Genomic DNA, 20368 nt, shown 5'->3' with positions numbered 1-20368 from the left:
GGAATTTGGCATTCACATGGGAGATGTACTGGTCTGCCAAACACACCATCTGCACATTCATCGAATGGTAATTCTTGCGGTTTCTGTACATCTGTTCGCTCCTGTAGGAGGTGACCAAGGCCACATGCGTCCCATCAATGGCACCTATGATGTTGGGGATAGGTCCCAGGGCAAAGAAATCACCTTTCACTGTAGGCAAATCCTCCACCTGAGGGAAAATGATGTAGCTCCGCATGTGTTTCAGCAGGGCAGACAACACTCTGGACAACACGTTGGAAACCATAGGCTGGGACATCCCTGATGCAATGGCCACTGTAGTTTGAAATGACCCACTTGCTAGGAAATGGAGTACTGAGAGCACCTGCACTTCAGGTGGGATTCCTGTGGGATGGCGGCTAGCCGACATCAGGTCTGGCTCCAACTTGGCACACAGTTCCTGGATTGTGGCACAATCAAGTCTGTAGGTGATGATCACATGTCACTCCTCCATTGTCGACAGGTCCACCAGTGGTCTGTACACCGGAAGATGCCGCATTTCCTCACATGCCCCAGCGCACGGTGCCTATGGAGGAGAACAGCAAGCAGAGTCAACCAACTCTGAGGTACGTAAACACAGCTTACTTTGAAATATTAGCAAATCGACATATGCCTCTATGAGTGTTTAGGCAAGGCCTAGATATGTGTGATGCAGTCCAAAATAATGGCATGCGGGCCCATGAAATGGCAGCTGCCTGACCTGTAAAGTGGGACAATGGGATATGAGGTAACTGCGCTGGCGTTGTACACCGTCGCGGTAGGCGGTCCAAGACCGTGGCGCAATCCTGCATTGGTTAACATTGGACCCTATGGGTCCCAGGAACCAATGACGATGTACGCCGGCGGTGACGGTACGCACCGCCGCGGACATGACCGCCATCTTCTCTCTGTTCAATCACTTGATACCTGATCTTTGACAGGAGAGGACCTACACTGCAAGTGCTGCTGTGACCTCAGTCTGGAAGACACAATGGCTCGTGTGTCTGGGGAAAGGGCCCCTGCCTTCAGCACGGAGGAGTTGGAGAAACTCGTGGATGGGGTCCTCCCCCAGAACAAGCTACTCTACGGTCCTCCAGACAAACAGGTAGGTACTCTGTGACCATGCTGTATGGGCATTGCCTGTGTGGAGTGTTGTGAATGAAAGATAAGGGGGGGGGGGGGGGGTGAGAATGAGGCGTGCATGAAACAATGGTGAGTGGAAGTGCATCATGGCAAGGGTAGGGATGCGGGTTAATGACTGACGGTTCGGACGGTAATAACTTCTCTTTTTCCCCTGTACTATTCCTGTAGGTCAGCGCCCACCAGAAGAAGGACATTTGGCGTGCCATCACCAAGGAAGTCCGGACCCTGGGGGTCTACCACAGACGGAGCACCCACTGCCGGAAAAGATGGGAGGACATTTGCCGCTGGAGCAAGAAGACGGCGGAGGCCCAGCTTGGGATGGCCTCCCAACGTGGGAGGGGTGCCTGTTGCACCATGACCCCCCTGATGTTCAGTATCCTGGCTGTGGCATACCCGGAGTTGGATGGGCACCTGAGGGCATCACAGCAGCCACAAGGGGGTGAGTACACTCTCATTCTGCTGATGCAGCCCGCATTGTAAGTGTCTGGGTGGGGGAGGTGGGCTGTGGGTTCCCTTAGGCCAGGGCAAGTTTAGTAGGCAAGGACCCTTCTTAAGGCAGGCCCTGTGGCACCCCACCTCACCTGTGTACAGTGCCAACTACACCTAGTCAAGCTCCTGTGACATCCATGTGTGCAGCAATCGGGCATAGCCTTGTAACCCATGTCCCTGGGATTGAGTAGGGAACTCCAAGTGTGCAGCGTAGTGCAGGGGGCTTCTGTGTCTGTAGTGTCCGCCAACGGTAGTGGTATTGCATGTACTCAACATGTCTTTTTTCTGTCTCCCTCCCCCCCCATTTGTGGTCTCCCTGTTCTGGTGTGCATTAGCATCATCAAGCGGAGGAGCAGTGGCACCGGAGCAGGAGGGAGCTGCATCCCACATGGCCCTGGAGGACGCCACTACCGAGTCTGAATTTACCAGTGGGACGGAGGGCGAGGGGAGCTCCACGGCGGGGGCAGGAGCTGATACCACCGATACGGACTCCTCCTCTGATGGGAGCTCCCTTGTGGTGGCAGGCCCATCTGTGCCCCCTGCATCTACAGGTACAGCCGCCACCCCCTACCAGCACCGACCTCCCAGCAGCCCATCAGCGTGTGTCCCGTGCCCGCTCACCCAGAAGGGTGGGCATCTCCTTCGCCCCAAGCACTCAGGCCTTACCCCTGTCACCCCTGCTGCCCTCAGTGAGGAGGCCATTGACCTCCTCAGGTCCCTCACTGTTGGGCAGTACCATTTTGAATGCCATCCAGGGTGTAGAAAGGCAGTTGCAACAAACCAATGCATACCTGGAGGGCATTCATTCTGGTCAGGCAGTCCATCAGCGAGCTTTTCAGACTCTGGCCTCAGCACTGATGGCAGCCATTGTCCCTGTATCTAGCCTCCCCCTCCAACTTCCTCCACCCAGACCCAAACCCCTGTACCTCAGCCTATCCCAAGCACACCATCACACCAGCATGCACACACCTCAACACACAAGGGAAGCTCTGGCAAACACAAGCACCACACATCCCACAGGCACTCACGCAAGCATCACACACATGCAGACACACCAAAATCCACTGCCTCCACTGTGTCCCCCTCCTCCTCATTTCCCTCCTCCCTCCCAGTCTCGTCTCCACTCACACCTGCATGCACTACATCCACAGCCACTACATCCATCACCAGCACACCCACCACCACACCCCGCTCACATGCAGTCACCACCCCACTACCATTTACACGTCCCCTGTGTCTTCTCCCAGTGTGTTTATGAGGCCACCTCCCAAGGTACACAAATGCAGCCATACATCCACCCAACAGCCATCCACCTCACGACAGCCTCCAGCCCATGCACCTTCACCCAAAGTCACCAAACGTACACCTCCTACAACCACTACCTCTTGCTCCACTCCCAAACCCCCTCCATCTACCCGTCCCAGTGTTCCTAAGAAACTTTTCCTGTCCAACCTTGACCTTTCCCTCACATCTCCCACCCCTTCAGTCTCCTAGGGCCAGATTCTCCAGGTCCCCACCCAGCACTTCAGCCACAACATCTGCTGGACCAGTGGTGCCAGTAGTAACCGGCTTCTGGAGTGCGCCAGGGAGCAGGGCAGCCAGTGTGGCAAGGAGCCAGAGCACGGACAGTCCCCCACCTGTAAAGCATAAAAAGTTGGCCAGTGCCCGGCGGGAGAGGGGAAAGAATCAGCCACCAAAGCCACCCCCAGGGGTACAGTTGGGGGTGTGGAGACAGCTGCACCACCATCCAAGGTGGGGAAGGGGCACAGTAAAACCGGCAAGTCTGGGAAGATCTGCACTGCAGACAAGACCGCCACCAGCCCCGCTGCCCAGGACACCGCCGCCAGCAGAACCGCTGTCCAGGACACCTCCGCCAGCAGCCCCGCTGCCCAGGACACCACTGCCAGCAGCACCGCTGCCCAGGACACCACTGCCCAGGACACCGCCGCCAGCAGCACTGCTGCCCAAGACACCACCGCCAGCAGAACCGCTGTCCAGGACACCTCCGCCAGCAGCCCCGCTGCCCAGGACACCATTGCCAGCAGCACCGCTGCCCAGGACACCACTGCCCAGGACACCGCCGCCAGCAGCACCGCTGCCCAGGACACCGCCGCCAGCAGCACCGCTGCCCAGGACACCGCCGCCAGCAGCACCGCTGCCCAGGACACCGCCGCCAGCAGCACCGCTGCCTAGGACACTTCCGCCAGCAGCACTGCTGCCCAGGACACCGCCGCCACCAGCCCCGCAGGCCAGTGAGCGCCAATGACACTAGTGAGGCCGCCACGGGCAGGATGAAGCACTCTCGGCACAAAGCCCCCTCCAGAACCAGTGGAGTATCACATACACTCACACAGTCCTCGGCAGGATGAAGCACTGTGGACACAAAGCCCCCTCCAGAACCAGTGGAGTATCACATCCACTCACACAGTCCTTGGCAGGATGAAGCACTGTGGACACAAAGCCCCCTCCAGAACCAGTGGAGAAAGGCATCCACTACCTCAGTCCTTGGCAGGATGAAGCACTCTGGGCACAAAGCCCCCTCCAGAACCAGTGGAGTATCACATCCACTCACACAGTCCATGGCAGGATGAAGCACTCTAGGCACAAAGCCCCCTCCAGAACCAGTGGAGAAAGGCATCCACTACCTCAGTCCTTGGCAGGATGAAGCACTCTGGGCACAAAGCCCCCTCCAGAACCAGTGGAGTATCACATCCACTCACACAGTCCATGGCAGGATGAAGCACTCTAGGCACAAAGCCCCCTCCAGAACCAGTGGAGTATCACATCCACTCACACAGTCCTTGGCACGATGAAGCACTCTGGGCACAAAGCCCCCTCCAGAACCAGTGGAGAAAGGCATCCACTACCTCAGTCCTTGGCAGGATGAAGCACTCTGGGCACAAAGCCCCCTCCAGAACCAGTGGAGAAAGGCATCCACTACCTCAGTCCTTGGCAGGATGAAGTACTCTGGGCACAAAGCCCCCTCTAGAACCAGTGGAGTATCACATCCACTCACACAGTCCTTGGCAGGATGAAGAACTCTGGGCACAAAGCCCTCTCCAGAACCAGTGGAGTATGTCATCCACTCACACAGTCCTTGGCAGGATGAAGAACTCTGGGCACAAAGCCCCCTCCAGAAACCAGTGGAGAATGTTATCCACTTGAGAGACTGTGGCTTTGCACTCCCCAGGATTGAACAGTGGGCAACCCACCCGCTGGAGAGACTTGAGAGACTGTGGCTTTGCACTCCCCAGGATAAAGCAGTGGGCAAACCACCCACTGGAGAAACTTGAGAGACTGTGGCTTTGCACTCCCCAGGATTGAACAGTGAGCAAACCACCCACTGTAGAGACTTGAGAGACTGTGGCTTTGCACTCCCCAGGACTGAACAGTGGGCAAACCACCCACTGTAGAGACTTGAGACTGTGGCTTTGCACTCCCCAGGATTAAACAGTGGGCATGGAGCCCCCTCGTGGATCTGGCGTTGTGCACTCATCCGGCTGAGGTGTCCCCCCTTCCCTTCCCTTCCCCCTGAGGTGCCTGTTTTATTTCTATCTGATGCCCCAGCAGTGTTCTCTGCGTCTTGTTCGGGTATTGAGTGTGGGCCTTGCCCATGCCTTTTGGGCCCAGTGGTACACAGACTATGATAGTGGAATACCTTGGACTTGTATCTTAATACATGTATATATTGTTGATTACTGTCTTCGTATATATTACAATCATTCGACTCATTTCCTTCTGTCCTTGCATTCTTCCAGGGGGGGCTGGGGGTGTGTAATTGTGATGTATCATGATGTATTAGTGTGTGTGTTGTCATGGGTGAGGGCGGGGTGGGAGTGTTGCATGTGTGTGTCACTGTTTTTTCCCTCCCCTGTGTCATAGGTGCAGTACTCACCGTGGTCGTGCTCCTGGTAGAGGAGCAGGAAGATGAAGGCTGGAAGAATCTGAAGTTCCGGTTCCATGGCGTCCTAGTTCCTCGTGGGATGTGTAGAGGTAAGCGTTTTCCCTTTGAAGTCCTGTTTCCGCCGTGTTTTTGTTCACGGTGTATCCGCCCCGGAAAAGGTGGCGGATTGGTGGCTTGTAATAATGTGGGTGGTACATTGTCTTCCACCGGCCTGTTGGCGGTTACCACTGCGGTGTTTGTTTGTAGCGCCTTGGTGGTCAGAGTGTTAAAGTGGCTGTCTATGTTGGCGGTTTCGTCACAGTCATAATTCCATATTTTATTTCCCCGACAGCCTGTTGGCGGTTTTACCGCCGCTTTAACACCGACTGCCAAGGTTGTAATGACCACCAAAGACAGTTCAGCTCCAGCTCCAGCTCTCTTCTCTAAATAAAGTCAATTTGTTTTCTTTCAGAAGGTGACTTCACAACTGCTTTTCAGGTCATCATACTCTTGTGTCTGAATGATGGTAACACCCTGCTTCACTGCCTCCCAGACTACACACTGACTCCACGAAAGGGCATCGTACGCACCGCAGAACATCTATTGGCTTCCCTTGCTGGCCCACATCATCATGTCATGCACCTATCTCATATATACATACATTGTTGCCTTGGTGGTTTGTCCACTTAAAGGCAAGTTAATTCACAGTGTGTTTCACACACCTGTTGCATCGATGACATTTTATAACACATTTGCATCTTCTTAGTGTTACATTCTTTTCTGTAATGTGGTCTATAAAGGAAGGTCATCAATAACCGGTTCAGCGTAAGTTCTTTTGTGATGTTAGGTCCCTCCTTTCCGAGCCTCAGAAATTGCTCATCTATATTGTCCTTCAGCACAAAATAAGGGAAAGCAGGATTTTTGTGTCTTCTTTTTTTTTTCCCGTGCTGCACTTGGCACTTTTAGCACTGTGCCCTGACTCTTGGTGCCTTTACTGCTGGCATTTCTGCTGCTACCCATCCTCCAGGTATGGCTAGCTAATATTTGTTCTTTTCCTACTACTTTCCTGAGTTCACATTTTCCTGGGAGTGCCCTATCCTTCTGCTTTCTCTCTCATTTTTGTGTGTATGTTCTGGGTGAGAGGTACTTCCCTCCTTGACCTTCAATACCGGTATGTGTGCTGATTGTTCTGAGCGATAACTGCTTCCCTCGCTGGCCTTCAATATTGGCATGTGTACATGTTTTAGTTGGTTTCAGCTTTACATTATCCACTACAGGGCCTGTTTCTTCTCATGCTGTTCATATCCTCATTGTCATGTTTGGTTTCATGCGATGGTTGCTGCTCATTCCACCTGTGGGTGAGGTTAAGAGCTATTGGTTTCAAGAGTTGGTCCCTTTTATCCTTGTGCCTGGTTTTGATACAAGTCGCCTTGCAGAATGGTGTTTGTAGTCCTGGTTCCCTTCTGTTGCTTGGCATGCTTGCCGTTGGCTTATATGTGCGAGGAATGCATGCTTTGCATCCTTGTTGGAATAATCTTGTTATTCTGTATGGGTGTTCTAGTCTGATGGCTGTGCAGACCTGTTTTGGTTCTTGGCAATCTGGGGCAAGTTCCTGTCTGACACTTGCATATATTCCAGGTGTTTAAGGAGAGGTCAATTTATCTCTCTCTCTCTGCTTTGCATGTAACTTTTGGGTATATGTCATGCTATGCTATTCTTAGGGTACTCTCTGCTAAGTGCATCTTCAAAACCTTTGAACCCTCAAAACTTTTGACCTTTGTTTGTCCACTGTTTTGTTATTGTTCCCCGGGTGAACTTGTGGACTGTTCTGCAGCAGAGCCTGGATGTAACTTGAGGTCCTTTTTTGTTTTTTTTACTATGTTTGTTTAGGGATCTGGTTCCTCGTTGCCATGGCCTAAAGTTTGCTTGACAAGTCTGTTTGTTCTCCAGGTGTTCCAACGAATAGTGTTGGGGTTCTTATGACAGGGTTTCTCTCCTGTTGGTCACAGCTGTGTATTTCATGGGAAAATACCAGCTTTCTTGGTTCCATAGAAACTAAGTTCTATTCTGCTGATGTTATTTGGGAACTAGGAGTAGTTTCATCTTACTATTTCAGTTACAGCTTCCATGAGGGTCTCCTAGGAAGGTTGAGGGGTGGCTAGGTTGACTTTGAGCACTAAGACTTCCCCAGGTGCTGCGGCGAGCCTGCATGGGTCATGCCATATGGCACTGGGGATGGTTTTTGACTGTTTTTTGGCTGTAGCTGCCCAGTCACATGCTCCTGTTGCCCTGTGGCTATGCTTTCCTTTATGACCTATGCGTAAGTGATGACATATGACCCTGTTTTGCTGGTGTACTGAAAATGCTTGAGGGGGCTGGTATGTTTAAATCTGTAATAAACTCAACTGCAAGTAGTAATGTGACCTTTAGACACTTTGTAGCTCTTGGCCTCTCATATACTGACCAGGGGCTGGATTTGGGGATTTGGGCACAGGCAGAGGGGATTTGCTGTCCATATCTGCTGAACATTTATTATTATTTATAAACAGTTTATCTTTTCACCTGGTTTGCTCACCGGTTAATTCAGAATATCTAATCAAGTTCTGCTATATATTCTGTGGTCTGACTTCTGGAAGCGCCTCTTACTACAGGCAGGGATTTTTCCTGGCAGATTGGTGAGTGTGGTGTAATGGCTACAATTCTCATGATTGTGCTGGTTTCTCCCATGGGTTACCCATCTACTGTGGAAGCCCCATGAGGTGCTATGTTTCTTATGGTGTATGGTAATGCATGTTTTATTCACCTTTGCTCTGTTTACATTGTTTTGTTTTGCTTAATTGATTAATACATTTTTATTGCTGATGCTGGCAGTCATTCCAATTACACAAATGTCTTTTGACTAGTTATGCACTTGCTTGGAGTGTTCTCTCTATATTTCTAGGGTTTGTGGCCAGTGCTGATTTTCAGCATTTCAGGCTTTTCCATTGTGTGTGGTTTACCTACATAGTGCAAATGTTTGTTTTACAATCTCCTCCATGTACCCTGCGTTTTCTCTAATAATGAGGTAGCACCCCTTGTTTTGTTCCCGTAGAGCGACCCTGCTCACTGGTACCTGCAGTTTGGGCTGTTTTGCAATTCATCTGCATTGTTACTCGAAAAGGTGGATTCTCCTTCAAGTGCAGGGGTAGGGGAGGTCACCCATTATTGCTTGACTTTTATGTGTTCAGGGAAATTGTCCTATTATGTGATCATGTTTTGGTTTCGAGGACTACTTGTATAGTTGCATTTTTGGGGGTTTTCCCTTTCACAGCTTGCCCTGATATTGGCACAGCTTATTTCTGTTTCTGCCTGGGGCCAGGGCTGGCCAGTTTCAGCATTTACTCTATCAGACTTGATGTGTATTTAAGGGGTGACTTGGGGACAACTTCTCCTTTACTGTATTTTTCCTCTCTGTATTACTATGGTCACACGTCTATTCCATGAAATTTAGTTACAGAACTTATCTCTCTGCGTGAAGTCATGTGGGGTATGTTTCTACTTGTGCTCAAATGCAGAGGCGGACGTCGGGGTACTGATTGGTGTGTTCTCATTTTATATGGATTGTGACAAGAAGGCCACAGAAGATCGTACGTGTGTGTGCCCATTCATCACCATTCTTTCGGGCTTTGGATTTAACAGGAAGTGTCTGAGGAAGGGTAGAGATTTATGGGAGTTACTTGACTTCTTTCTAAGAAAGAAAAAACATCTTGAAAGTGGTGAGGATGTGAGTGACCCATTCAATTACTATGGAATGGGAGGGCGGGAGAAGGGGACAGAAGGGTGAGTATCCAATGACATTGGTTATTATAGCTATTGTGACTATTTTAATCAAAATATTCTTAAAATGTGGGTGGATTCCTGCTTTCTAAGCTCCTTCACATTTTTTGAAATTTTGAAAACAATTAATCAATCAGTATTTGTAGAGTGTGGCTTATCACCCATAAAGGTATCCAGGCGCTGGGTTGCTGGGCTTAGTCAAGGAGCCAGGTCTTGAGTCCTTCCTGAAATTTGTCAGCGATGGTGATGTTTGGACATGGAGGACATTTCAGGATTTAGCTGTGAGGAGGGAGAAGGAACGGCCTCAGGTGTGGCTACAGTGGGTGCATGGTGTGTATGTAACAGCAAGGGAGGTGGCGCAAAGGTGTCTGGGTGGATGGTGGAAGTTCAGGTGGTGGATCAAGTATTCTGGTCTCTGGTCATGGAGAGCCTTGTAAGCATTCATCATTAACTTGAATAGGTATATTTTCTGGATCAGGAGCCAGTGGAGGTTTCTCAGGTCAATCTGGCTGCTGAGTTCCATGGTGTCTGGAGTCTTCTCATGAGTTTGGTGGTGGTTTCTGCTGTAGTCTAGTCGGCTGGTGATTTAAGGCTTGTGTGACTGTTTTTCCTGTGTTGATGGGGAGCCATTTGAAGAGTCATCGGAGCAGGCGCAATGTGCGGAAACAGGCAGAGAAGACTGTTGATCTGTTGTTGCATGGTGAGCTTGCTTTCCAGGATGATGTTGAGGTTGTTGGCATGGTCTTTTGGTGTGGGAGTGGGTCCGAAGTCAGCGGGCCACCAAGTGTTGTTCAATAGAGAGGCGTGGTTGCCAAAGATCTTCGGCCTTGTCATTGTTGAGCTTCAAACAGTTGTCCTTCATCCAGTCCGTGACATCTCTCATGAAGTTACAGAAGTTGGTCTTGATGACTGTGGGTCAGCTGATAGCGAGAGGATGATCTGGGTATCGTCAGCCTAGGATAGGATGTTGAGATTGTGGGTTCTGATGATGTTGTCTAGAGGGGTCATGTAGATGTCGACCATGGTTGTAGGGCAGGGGCTAGGGGATGAAGCTTGAGGTATGCCGCAGATGGTGCTTGTGGGTTTCAAAGTGAAGGCCGGTAGTCGGATTCTCTGTGTTCGACCTGTGAGGAATTATGCAATCCACTTGAGTGAATCTCTCCTGATACTAATCCGGTGCAGTCTCTTGATGAGTGTACGGTGGGACATGGTGTAGAAAGCTGTGGAGTTCTCAAGGAGGATCAGGGCCGCTGATTTTCTGTGAAGCTTTGGACTGCTTGTTCCAGGTTGGTTGTGGCTGTGGGATTCAGTGGTGTGGGGTAGCATGGAGGGCGTCCATCAACTGGGTCTGTTTTACTTTGCTCCAGCTGAGGAGCAAATACGTGCAAGATGTATTGAACCGATGCTCTATTTACCACATCACTTTTCCAATTGAACAAACTTTACCCAGTAATAACATTATCTCTACAGACTCACAAATAAAACTCATCAAGTAATCAGAGAAAGATTGTGTGATTCGGTTTTTAAAAAAAATATTTAAAAGGTACTCAGAATGAAGCTGCTAGTCATGAAGCCACTTGCTAAGGAAGATGCAAAGTTTTAAATCTCTAAATCAAAATCTTGTCTTTCTTACTTTATAGTGGGCTTTAGAGCCACACGTAACATGACATTGTATATTACCTTACATTGCAATCTCCTGTAGGAATGTAGCCTCCTTTTAACATGGTTACCCCCACTTTTGGCCTATTTTTGAGTGTGTCTCAGTGTGTTTTTACTGTGTTACTGGGAACCGGTTAGCCAGGATCCCAGTCCTCATAGTTTGTGAACTAATGTGTATGCCTGTGTTTTGCCTGTGTCACTGAGGCTCTGCTAAACAGAACCTCAGTGCTTATGCTCTCTCTGCTTTTAAATTTGTCCCTGTAGGCCAGTGACTTCAGTTACCAATTTCAATTGGCAAACGTGGATCCCCCTTATAAATCCCTAGTATATGGTACATAGGTACCCAGGGCATTGGGGTACCAAGAGATCCATATGGGCTGCAGCATTTCATTTGCCACCCATAGGGAGCTCAGACAAACCCTTACACAGGACTGCCACTGCAGCCTGCATGAAATAACGCACACATTATTTCACAGCCATTTTCACTGTACTCAAGTAACTTATAAGTCACCTATATGTCTAACCTTCACTTGCTGAAGGTTAGGTGCAAAGTTACTAAGTGTGAGGGCATCCTTGCACTAGCAAAGTTGCCCCCACATAGTTCAGGGCCATTTCCCCGGACTGAGTGCGGGGACACCATTACACATGTGCACTACATATAGGTCAATACCTATATGTAACTTCAGAATGGTAACTCTGAATATGGCCGTGCAACATGTCTAAGATCATGGAATTGTCCCCCCATTCCAAATCTGGTATTGGGGAGCCAATTCTATGCATCCTGGGGGCTCCACCATGGACCCCCAGTACTGCCAAACCAGCTCTCTGAGGCTTACACTGCAGCTACAGCTGCTGCCACCTAACAGACAGGGGTATGCCCTCCTGGGGTATGGGCAGCCCAGTCCCAGAAAGGCAGAACAAAGCATTTCCTCTGAGAGCAGGATGTTACACCCTCTCCCTTTGAAAATAGGTTTTACAGGCTGGGGAGGCATAGCCTCCCCAGCCTCTGGAAATGCTTTGAAGGGCACAGATGGTGCCATCCTTGCATAAACCAGTCTACACTGGTTCAGGGACCCCTTCTCCCCTGCTCTGGTGGGAAACTGGACAAAGGAGAGGGGAGTGACCACTCCCCTGTCTATCACCACCCCAGGGGTGGTGCCCAGAGCTCCTCCAGTGTGTCTCAGACTTTAGCCATCTTGCTTTGCAAGGTGTGGGGGCACGCTGGAGAGCTTTGAGTGGCCAGTGCCAGCAGGTGATGTCAGAGACCCCTCCTGATAGGTCCATACCTGATAAGGTAGCCAATCCCCCTCTCAGGGCTATTTACGGTCTCACCTGTGGGTTCTCTTCAGATTCTGCTTGCAAGTTTCCTTCAGGAATCCTCTGCAACAACTTCTGACTCTTCTGACCTTGGATCAACTGCAGCCTGCTCCAAGAGATGCTGTAACTACAACAAAGTGTCTGCAAGAGACACTTTTCTTCAGCAACTTCAGCTCCAAGTCAGCAACTGCAACAGTTTCCACGGTGTGCATGCTCTGGTGACTCCCTGTCTTCATCCTGCACCAGAAGGACTGAAGAAATCTCCTGCGGAGTGACGGAGTCACTCCCCTGCTCTAAGCAGGCACCTTCTAAGATGATGACCAGTACCCTGGGACTCCTCTCAGAGCAATGAGCATGCTCCTAAGGACACAGAGGGTGGATATCATCAACATAGACTGTCCTGAGGTCCTGCTGATGCAATTTGGAGGCAGTAAGGCCTTGCCTTCCCCGAGAGCGATAGTACCCCTATCTACTGCATTTTCTTCGCCTCCTGAGGCCTCTGTGCAATCTTTGCAAAATTCCTTCATGCACAGCCTGGCCTAGGTCCCCAGCACGCCATCCTGCGACGCTCAACTCGCTGAGTTGTTTTCCGGCGGCGTGGGACCTTCGTTTGTTGTGCTGCATGAACCACATTTTGCACCTCCTTTGGATTCTGTGGCTTCTGGGGGTGCTGGCTGGCATCCTGAGGGCTCCCTAAAGTGCTAAGAGCCCCCTCTTCCTCCTCACACAGAGTTGGGGCCCCCAGGACCCTTCTGAGTCCATCCAGCACCATTTTGACACAAAATTCACTTTTCTCAGACCCAAGGCTTGTTGGCATCTTCCAACATGAAATATCGTCTGCAACAACCTTCACACTGTGGGACATCTTCTGAATTATGCAGGAACCTGCATTTCTGCAGTCTTCAACTAACTGGGGACTCTTCTTTTGCACCCTCTTCTGGGTTGCCAGGGTCTCCTGTCCTTCCTGGAACATCTTTCGACTTCTGGACTTGGTCCCCTTCCTTTACAAGTCTTCAGGTCCAATAATCCAGCAGTTATTCTTTGCAGACTTGGTTGGCTGCTGCAAAATCCCCAAAACGTTTTGTAGTGTGTCCCAAGGAAACTTGCAGTACTTTACTTCTGCTTTTCTGGGCTCTGGGGTGGGGTAATTTACTTACCTTTACTGTAGTCTTACTCTCCCAGCGATTCTGCACACACTACACTTGGTTAGGGCTGAACTTGTGATTCACATCCCACTTTCTTAGTATATGGTTTTTGTTTCCCCAGACCTATTTTCTCCCGTTGCATTCTATAGGATTTCCTTCTTTTTGCATTATTCCATGACTATTTACTTGTCTAATTTTGGTGTCTAGTTTATATATTGTGTATAATACTTACATCCAGAAGGAGTATTGTCTTTAAGATATTTTTGGTACTGTGTCACCCAAATAAATACCTTTATTTTTGGTAGCACTGAATATTGTCTTTACTTGTGTGTAAGTACTTTGTGACTATAAGTGGTATTGCATGAGCTTTGCATGTCTCCTGGTTCAGCCTAAGCTGCTCTGCTATAGCTACCTCTGTCAGCCTAAGCTGCTAGAACAGTACTACTTCACTAATAAGGGATAACTGGACCTGGTATAAGGTCTAAGTACCCAAGGTACCCACTACAAACCAGGCCAGCCTCCTACAGCTTTAATTTGAAAAAGAACCAAATAACAAATGAATTGTGTACATATTTTTATTGTGAACAAGGAATGTCTTCGAATATTTGAGTTAACTGAGAAACAACTACTTTGTGTAGCGTTTTTAGGCAGCCGTTCACGTCTACCGTATTTACAAGATGGACAGACCTATTATTTGTTCTACTTGAGCAAAATTCACAGTTTTCAAAACAAAAATGTGACAATTGTAAAAGAAACCTCAGCCCCCTTTTCATATTTTCAGGTGAAAACAAAACAAAACTTATCACGGAGTCTTTGTGGGTGTTTATGGTGAATACGTCCCTCGAGGTCTCCCCATGATTGCTCGTTGCAAGTGTCACATTAACTTCTTCCTTAGCAGCTGTTTCCAGCTGGTGGTGCTAAAGCATCGCGTTCTGTCTCTTCCCTATTGGAAGGAGACGACCGCGGTGAAAGGCTAGTAAAAGTGAAGTGGAAAATGACAAACATTTTTAGGTCAATGCAATAATGCTTTATTGGCTTGACATGTGGGTTTATACGTCTTATTGCATCTTTGAGGATTAATGGAGTTAGCAGATAGTATTACATATGCAGCTCACGCTGTTTCACGATTGCAAGCATTCTGCTGCCTCTAGGTTTTTCTTAGAAAAGACTATGGACCTTGTGTTCAACTTCCTAGTTTGGGAATTTAGTTATCTTCCTGGCGAAATGTATTTGAAGTGTATGTCGTATTCTTTCCAATGGCCGGGTCACATACATTGAATTTTTCACTACTTGTTAATGTACTTATTGTAAACATTATAATTATTTTTTTGTATGGAACACAGTAAATAACGTAAATAACCGATTTTAGGATTAGCAAATTCCTTGCGTTCAATTTACGCTTCCCAGGGGATGGAAGACTGACGCTGCCTTATCGGGATTCAAACCCATGACCTCTAGCATCACATGCGTACATTAATCTCAGTGAGATATCCTCCCAGCATTGTCCTTTACTTTCAGTCTTCATTCTGTAGCGGTCCTATATTTGATTGTTTGCTGCCTATGTGTTGGAATTTTTAACTATGAATACGATATACTGCGGATCTGTGGATCCCCTTAAGCCGTCTCTATCAACTGTTCCTGTTTCATGCCAGTCTGTGGATTTCCCAAGTGACATATTTATTAAAATGGGTGTATTGTATAACACCGGTTGTGCCCTTTAGATAACTTCGAAACACTCATAGACCTTCGTTTCGCTTCCTTAAATAGCGCATTTAGGCGTTGTTTTGAGACCTTTGCGTTTTTCTCTCCCAAGTATGCATCTCATTCACCATCATGAAGGAGTCTCTTTTAGCTACAATGAGTTCATATCCCCAGTCTCTAAAGTTTTTCTAGATGTAAAATAGAAAACACCAACTCGAAATTCATTTGACAGAATCGAATGTTTCTGAACAGATAACATTCGCTTTTGAGAGAAGGCACTAAGCGCACTCCAAAACAATTCTTGAGTAACATTAAATTTTTCTTAAGATTAGACAGCTTTACTGTGCTGGGTTCAATTTTTCCAAACACTAGGCAGGCCAAGTTCGGGCACAATCGTGGACCACAATGGTACAATGGACTCCTAGTTCCGGGTACACTGGTGCGCACATGAGCAATTTTCATCCTTCCCGACACTGACATGATCTTCCAGTAAAACAGAAACAGAGTGAAAGAAAGATGCTTGCAATAGAATTTAATTTCTTCCCCTTCATCCATGTCATTGAATGTGATGTTTTAAGCCATTTCAAGGTCTTTCTATTTAGATACTGTTGCTCTAGTTCTAACAAGTGAAGTCTATTCAGTGGTCAACCTTGTGAGTTCCTCTTTTTGGCTTCAAGTTTTTTTCTATTTTATTTTTTTTAAAGAAAAATCAAGCTTTCAAAAAATATCATGTTGTTGGTAAAGACCTATGGTAAAATATTAAGTTATCTATAACTTCATTACAGAAAAACAGTCTGTCTGGTTTTCCTTAAGTAGCCCTTTTTTGTCCCCTGTTGTCCACTCATGTTTTGCTCACTCTTTGTTCATCACTTGATCATACCATACGATTTCCATATAATATATATAGATATAATCTGATTCCTTATAATATATATATATATATATATATATATATATATATATATATATATATATCTATCAAGATCAGCCAGGGAAGGGGAGCTGCGCGATCCCCGTCCCCCCCACATAAAATAAAATATTTAGGCTGGGCCCCAGGCGAGGGGATTCCCGGACCAAGAATGGTCCAGGAATGGGGTCCCTGGGGCTCAACTTGGCCAGAGGAGGGGGGCCTTGCGGACCTGCGTCCAACTCCAGCTGCTCATGTCCAACGGCCTTGCGCAGCAGTGGGTTGGATGGTTACGGGGATGGCCGCAGCGACTGGATGGTATGCCGTGTGCGGCACAAGACTGGGTGCTTATAGAGGGTTGGTCGCAGGGCCTGTCTGCTGGCCAGACCCTGCTGCCAACCGCCGCCGAGCACAGCCAAAGGCCGATCAGCCTAATAGGAACACTGGAATACTACTGGGGGCGAAGCAGCCAGCATGATGGCTGCCTTCTCCCTGTGGCTTTGGCAGTCAGTTTTCTGACCCCCAAAGTCATAATGAGCCCCTAAGACTCTATATTATGTAGTTTGTGTTGACATAATACACAGTCCTACAAAGCTCATAGGAATCGCATAAAACAACACCTGTTATCTACTGAGCTAACAAGGTTGGCTTACCTGCCCTTGGAGCTACTGCAAAGGTTTGAGGCTGAGAGTTCAGGCCAGAGGATGTTGTGACCCAGCCACCAGAGACACGTTTCTGTGATCCTCTTTCTTTCCTAATCCTTCCACAGTATTTAGCACTTTTCAGTACTAGTATTCTTGAGGGAAATAACACCTCTCTTACCGGTTGCCATGGTAAGTGCCACCACTTTTTCCATTTATAGATGTAAGTATTATCTGTGGCGTTTTAGAGGATGATAACGAGGAAAACGAGCCAAGTACACAGTCACACGTTGGATGTTGAAGCAGGGCCAAAATGAGATGGAATACCACTAGTTACAGTGGCTTGGATTTCACACAAATGGATGTCTCTAGCCAAACACTTATCTGTGGCTCACAGCTACATGTTTTCACATCTCATGGCAACTTTCTACGTCTGTATTGTATTCTGCACAAACACAACAGCACAACAACCTGTCACCCCCTGCAGATTTCACAATCACCACTCCACACTCCATCCTTTCAAGGACACAAAATTGAATGCAAAAAACAATTACTTCCATAGCTTTAGAAGTGAAGGTGCCTACAGGTCATTCCACCCAAGGGCCTTCCCACTCTCACCATACTAATCCATTCTGTCAACATAAAGCAGCGTGCAAGTGAATTTATTCTGTCCAGTGTAGACCATATGGCTGCAAATGCCTTAAGCAAGCCGGCAGGGTCCAAAGCACAAGGGAAAAATATGACATCAAGCTGGGGCAAGGTCTTCATCCTTAAAGGTCCCCCACTAATATTGCATATGTGGAATGATTTGGGGGCTCTTGCAGAATACCAGTGGGCCCACTTTCCTGCTGCAAGGTCAGACTAGGATGGGAGGCAAACAGCCAGAGCCCAGGGGATGTGCACTAGCCCAAGCCTGGGTCGGAAGCCCGGTGCAGTAAGACCAGCCAGCATGTAAATGGGTGTGCAGGCATTTACTCACCCACCAAGCCATCCACGGCACAGCTACACCCAAACTGCTAGCCACCACAGAGATCCGATACAGCCGTGGCCCAGTCTATATTTGCAAACAGAGCCGCGATGCGGTGACAAGTTCACTGTGTGCAAATGGAACCAGATGAAAAAGGATATTTCCTGTTGTGAGGTTTTCCATTATGTCCACCTCTATCAACCTTAACTAAACAAAACTATTTAGGAATGTCGAATGTTAGTAAATAAACAAATAAAAAGAACCAAAGAAATGAGAGGTGGCGCCTAGAAAATTAAACTGTGATGGACATCCTCAAGAAGGCTATCAACCAACAGCCTGCTGGACACATCCCAGACTGGCTTCCATGCCAACCAGAGAACCAACACGGCCCTGACCACCACCACAGACAACATCAGGATCCTCCTCAATCAGGGTGACACATCAGACCTAATCCTCCTCGACGTCTCAACAGTGTTCGACACAGTATCCCATTACACCTTCACCAGGAGGCTCCACCGCAACTGGATCCAGGGAAACGCCGTCTGATGGATTGCATACTTTCTCACAGAATGGACCCCAAGAATTCACCTACCTCCCTTCACAACAGAACCCAAGTGCATCTTCTTCAGTGTCCTGCTAGGCTCATCCCTCAGTGCCACCCTGTCCAACATCTAGATGATGTCCCTGGCCAAATTAATCAGAACCCTTGGCATCAACATAATTTCCTACGCAGATGGCACCATTTCATCCTTTCACTCCCAGAAGACCCCTTCACCACCAGAACCAACTTCACGACGAGTGTCACCAACTGCCTGAAGCTCAACATGGAGAAGACTGAATTGCTGATCTTTGGAAACAATGCCTAACTGTTGAACGTCACCTGATGGCAATCCGAACTTGGACCCACACCCTCACCAACAGACCAGATCCGCAACCTCTGCATCATCCTAGACAGCAAACTCTCCATGAACCGCCAGATCATCGCAGTCATCACCACCTGCTTCCATACCCTTTGCATGCTCTGAAAGAGCATGAGGCAGCTTCCCATTGAAACCAGGAAAACCGTCATCCAAGTCCTAGTCACTAGCTGACTCGACTGTGGCAATGCATTCTATGCAGGAATATCCACCCAACTCCCGAAGAGACTCCAGACCATTCAGAACTCAGCCTTCAGACTCATCCTGAACCTCAGAAAAGGACCCACTTCACTCTACTCCTCAGGATCCTGCACTGGCTCCCCATCCAGAAAAGATGCAAATTTAAGATGCTCACACATGCCATCAAGGCCCTCCACAACTAAGGACCGGCATACATCAACCACTGCCTGAAATACCATCAACCCTCCAGACACCTGCACTCTGCAGCTTTCCACTCATGCACACTCCCTGCATCCGTCAAAGCTACAGCAGAGGTCGCCCCTTTGCCTACTTGGCTGCCAAACCTCATCCTTGCTCACAGAATTCAGAAATTATCTCAAGACATGGCTCTTTGACTGATCGCAGAAGGAACCCCATTGCCTGGATACCTTCATGGGCGATTTGCTACACTCTACGAGTCCTGATTGATTGATTTATGGCAACAATTGGGAAATAGGTAAGGCAACTACTGTGATGTAGCCATCCATGTACTACAATTGGGGTAAATGGTATCTGATAAAAGTCGAACTGCAAAGAGCAAAACAGTGTTAATGATGTGTACCAATTGAGGGCAGAGAAATATTCAACAGAATCGATTAAACTACATGCAATGCACACAGCATACAAAATGTGGAATAATAGACCATCTTGTGAAAATATGAGACATTGCTACAAATGATTGCAAGATACAATGATATGTCGCTTTAAAGATGATAATGAATCCAGTAACACAAAAAATAAAAATAAAATTTTAGAAGCAAATGTTGAAGCTCACAGAATTGTTTACAGAAATTCTAGGAATAAGTCGAGAATCCGGTGATTCTGATTTGTTGTCGGCAACTGAACACATTTATTGCACAGATGTTACATGTTGTGAGGCACCAACGTTTTTGTCCTGAAAAAAAGACAGAGCGCGTAACGGGGCTGAGGAATCATCACCAGACCTCAAACAGGATATGTGAGTCCCAAAGGGACAGATACATATACAGTCTGAATACAAAACAAATTCCAAATTTTCCTTTTGTGCTTCAGAAGCCACATATGTCTGGGTAGATCCACAATTTTTTTGAAAATGTAGTACTTTTTCTCACAACCTGAGAATTTGTTTAAAAAAATTACAGTCCAACCAGATACAGCAAAGACCATGCACAAAAGGCACTGTGGGCCCCGGTCCTGGGGCACCCAGCCTTGAGCCTGTTATCCATGGTCAAAAGCTCTGAGTAGCTGAGGAGGTGGCACAGCATCGAGTTTAGATCACAATGCAGGCCAAGGCCAGGAGCCTGAACGTATGCCTTGTTGTTAAGGACAATGCATAGCAGTTTGTGTGGCACACAAGACAACTCCTGCATTTAGCTCCACACTCAGATCACACTGTGTAGTGATGAAGACCATGCACTGCTGGGTCAATGACATGGAGCTGGCACAGACTGGTTAGAGCGCTGTATCCAGGGACCACTGTGCACCTCCAAAGGCAACAGGTGTTGAGCATCTAAGAGGTTGGGTGCAGAGCAAATCCAACATAATTATTAAGCTATTTGATGATTAAACT

The 20368-nt window shown here is 48.0% G+C and overlaps 1 long non-coding RNA gene across 1 annotated transcript in view; it reads right to left on the bottom strand.

The window, feature by feature from the left end:
- Positions 1-20368, bottom strand: part of LOC138288555 (uncharacterized) — a 213064-nt gene that overhangs the window by 27870 nt on the left and 164826 nt on the right. The window lies entirely within an intron of this gene.

The sequence above is a fragment of the Pleurodeles waltl genome, chromosome 4_1 (genome assembly GCF_031143425.1).
Source record: "Pleurodeles waltl isolate 20211129_DDA chromosome 4_1, aPleWal1.hap1.20221129, whole genome shotgun sequence".
NCBI lineage: Eukaryota > Metazoa > Chordata > Amphibia > Caudata > Salamandridae > Pleurodeles > Pleurodeles waltl.
This window is presented reverse-complemented; position numbering and strand designations above follow the sequence as displayed.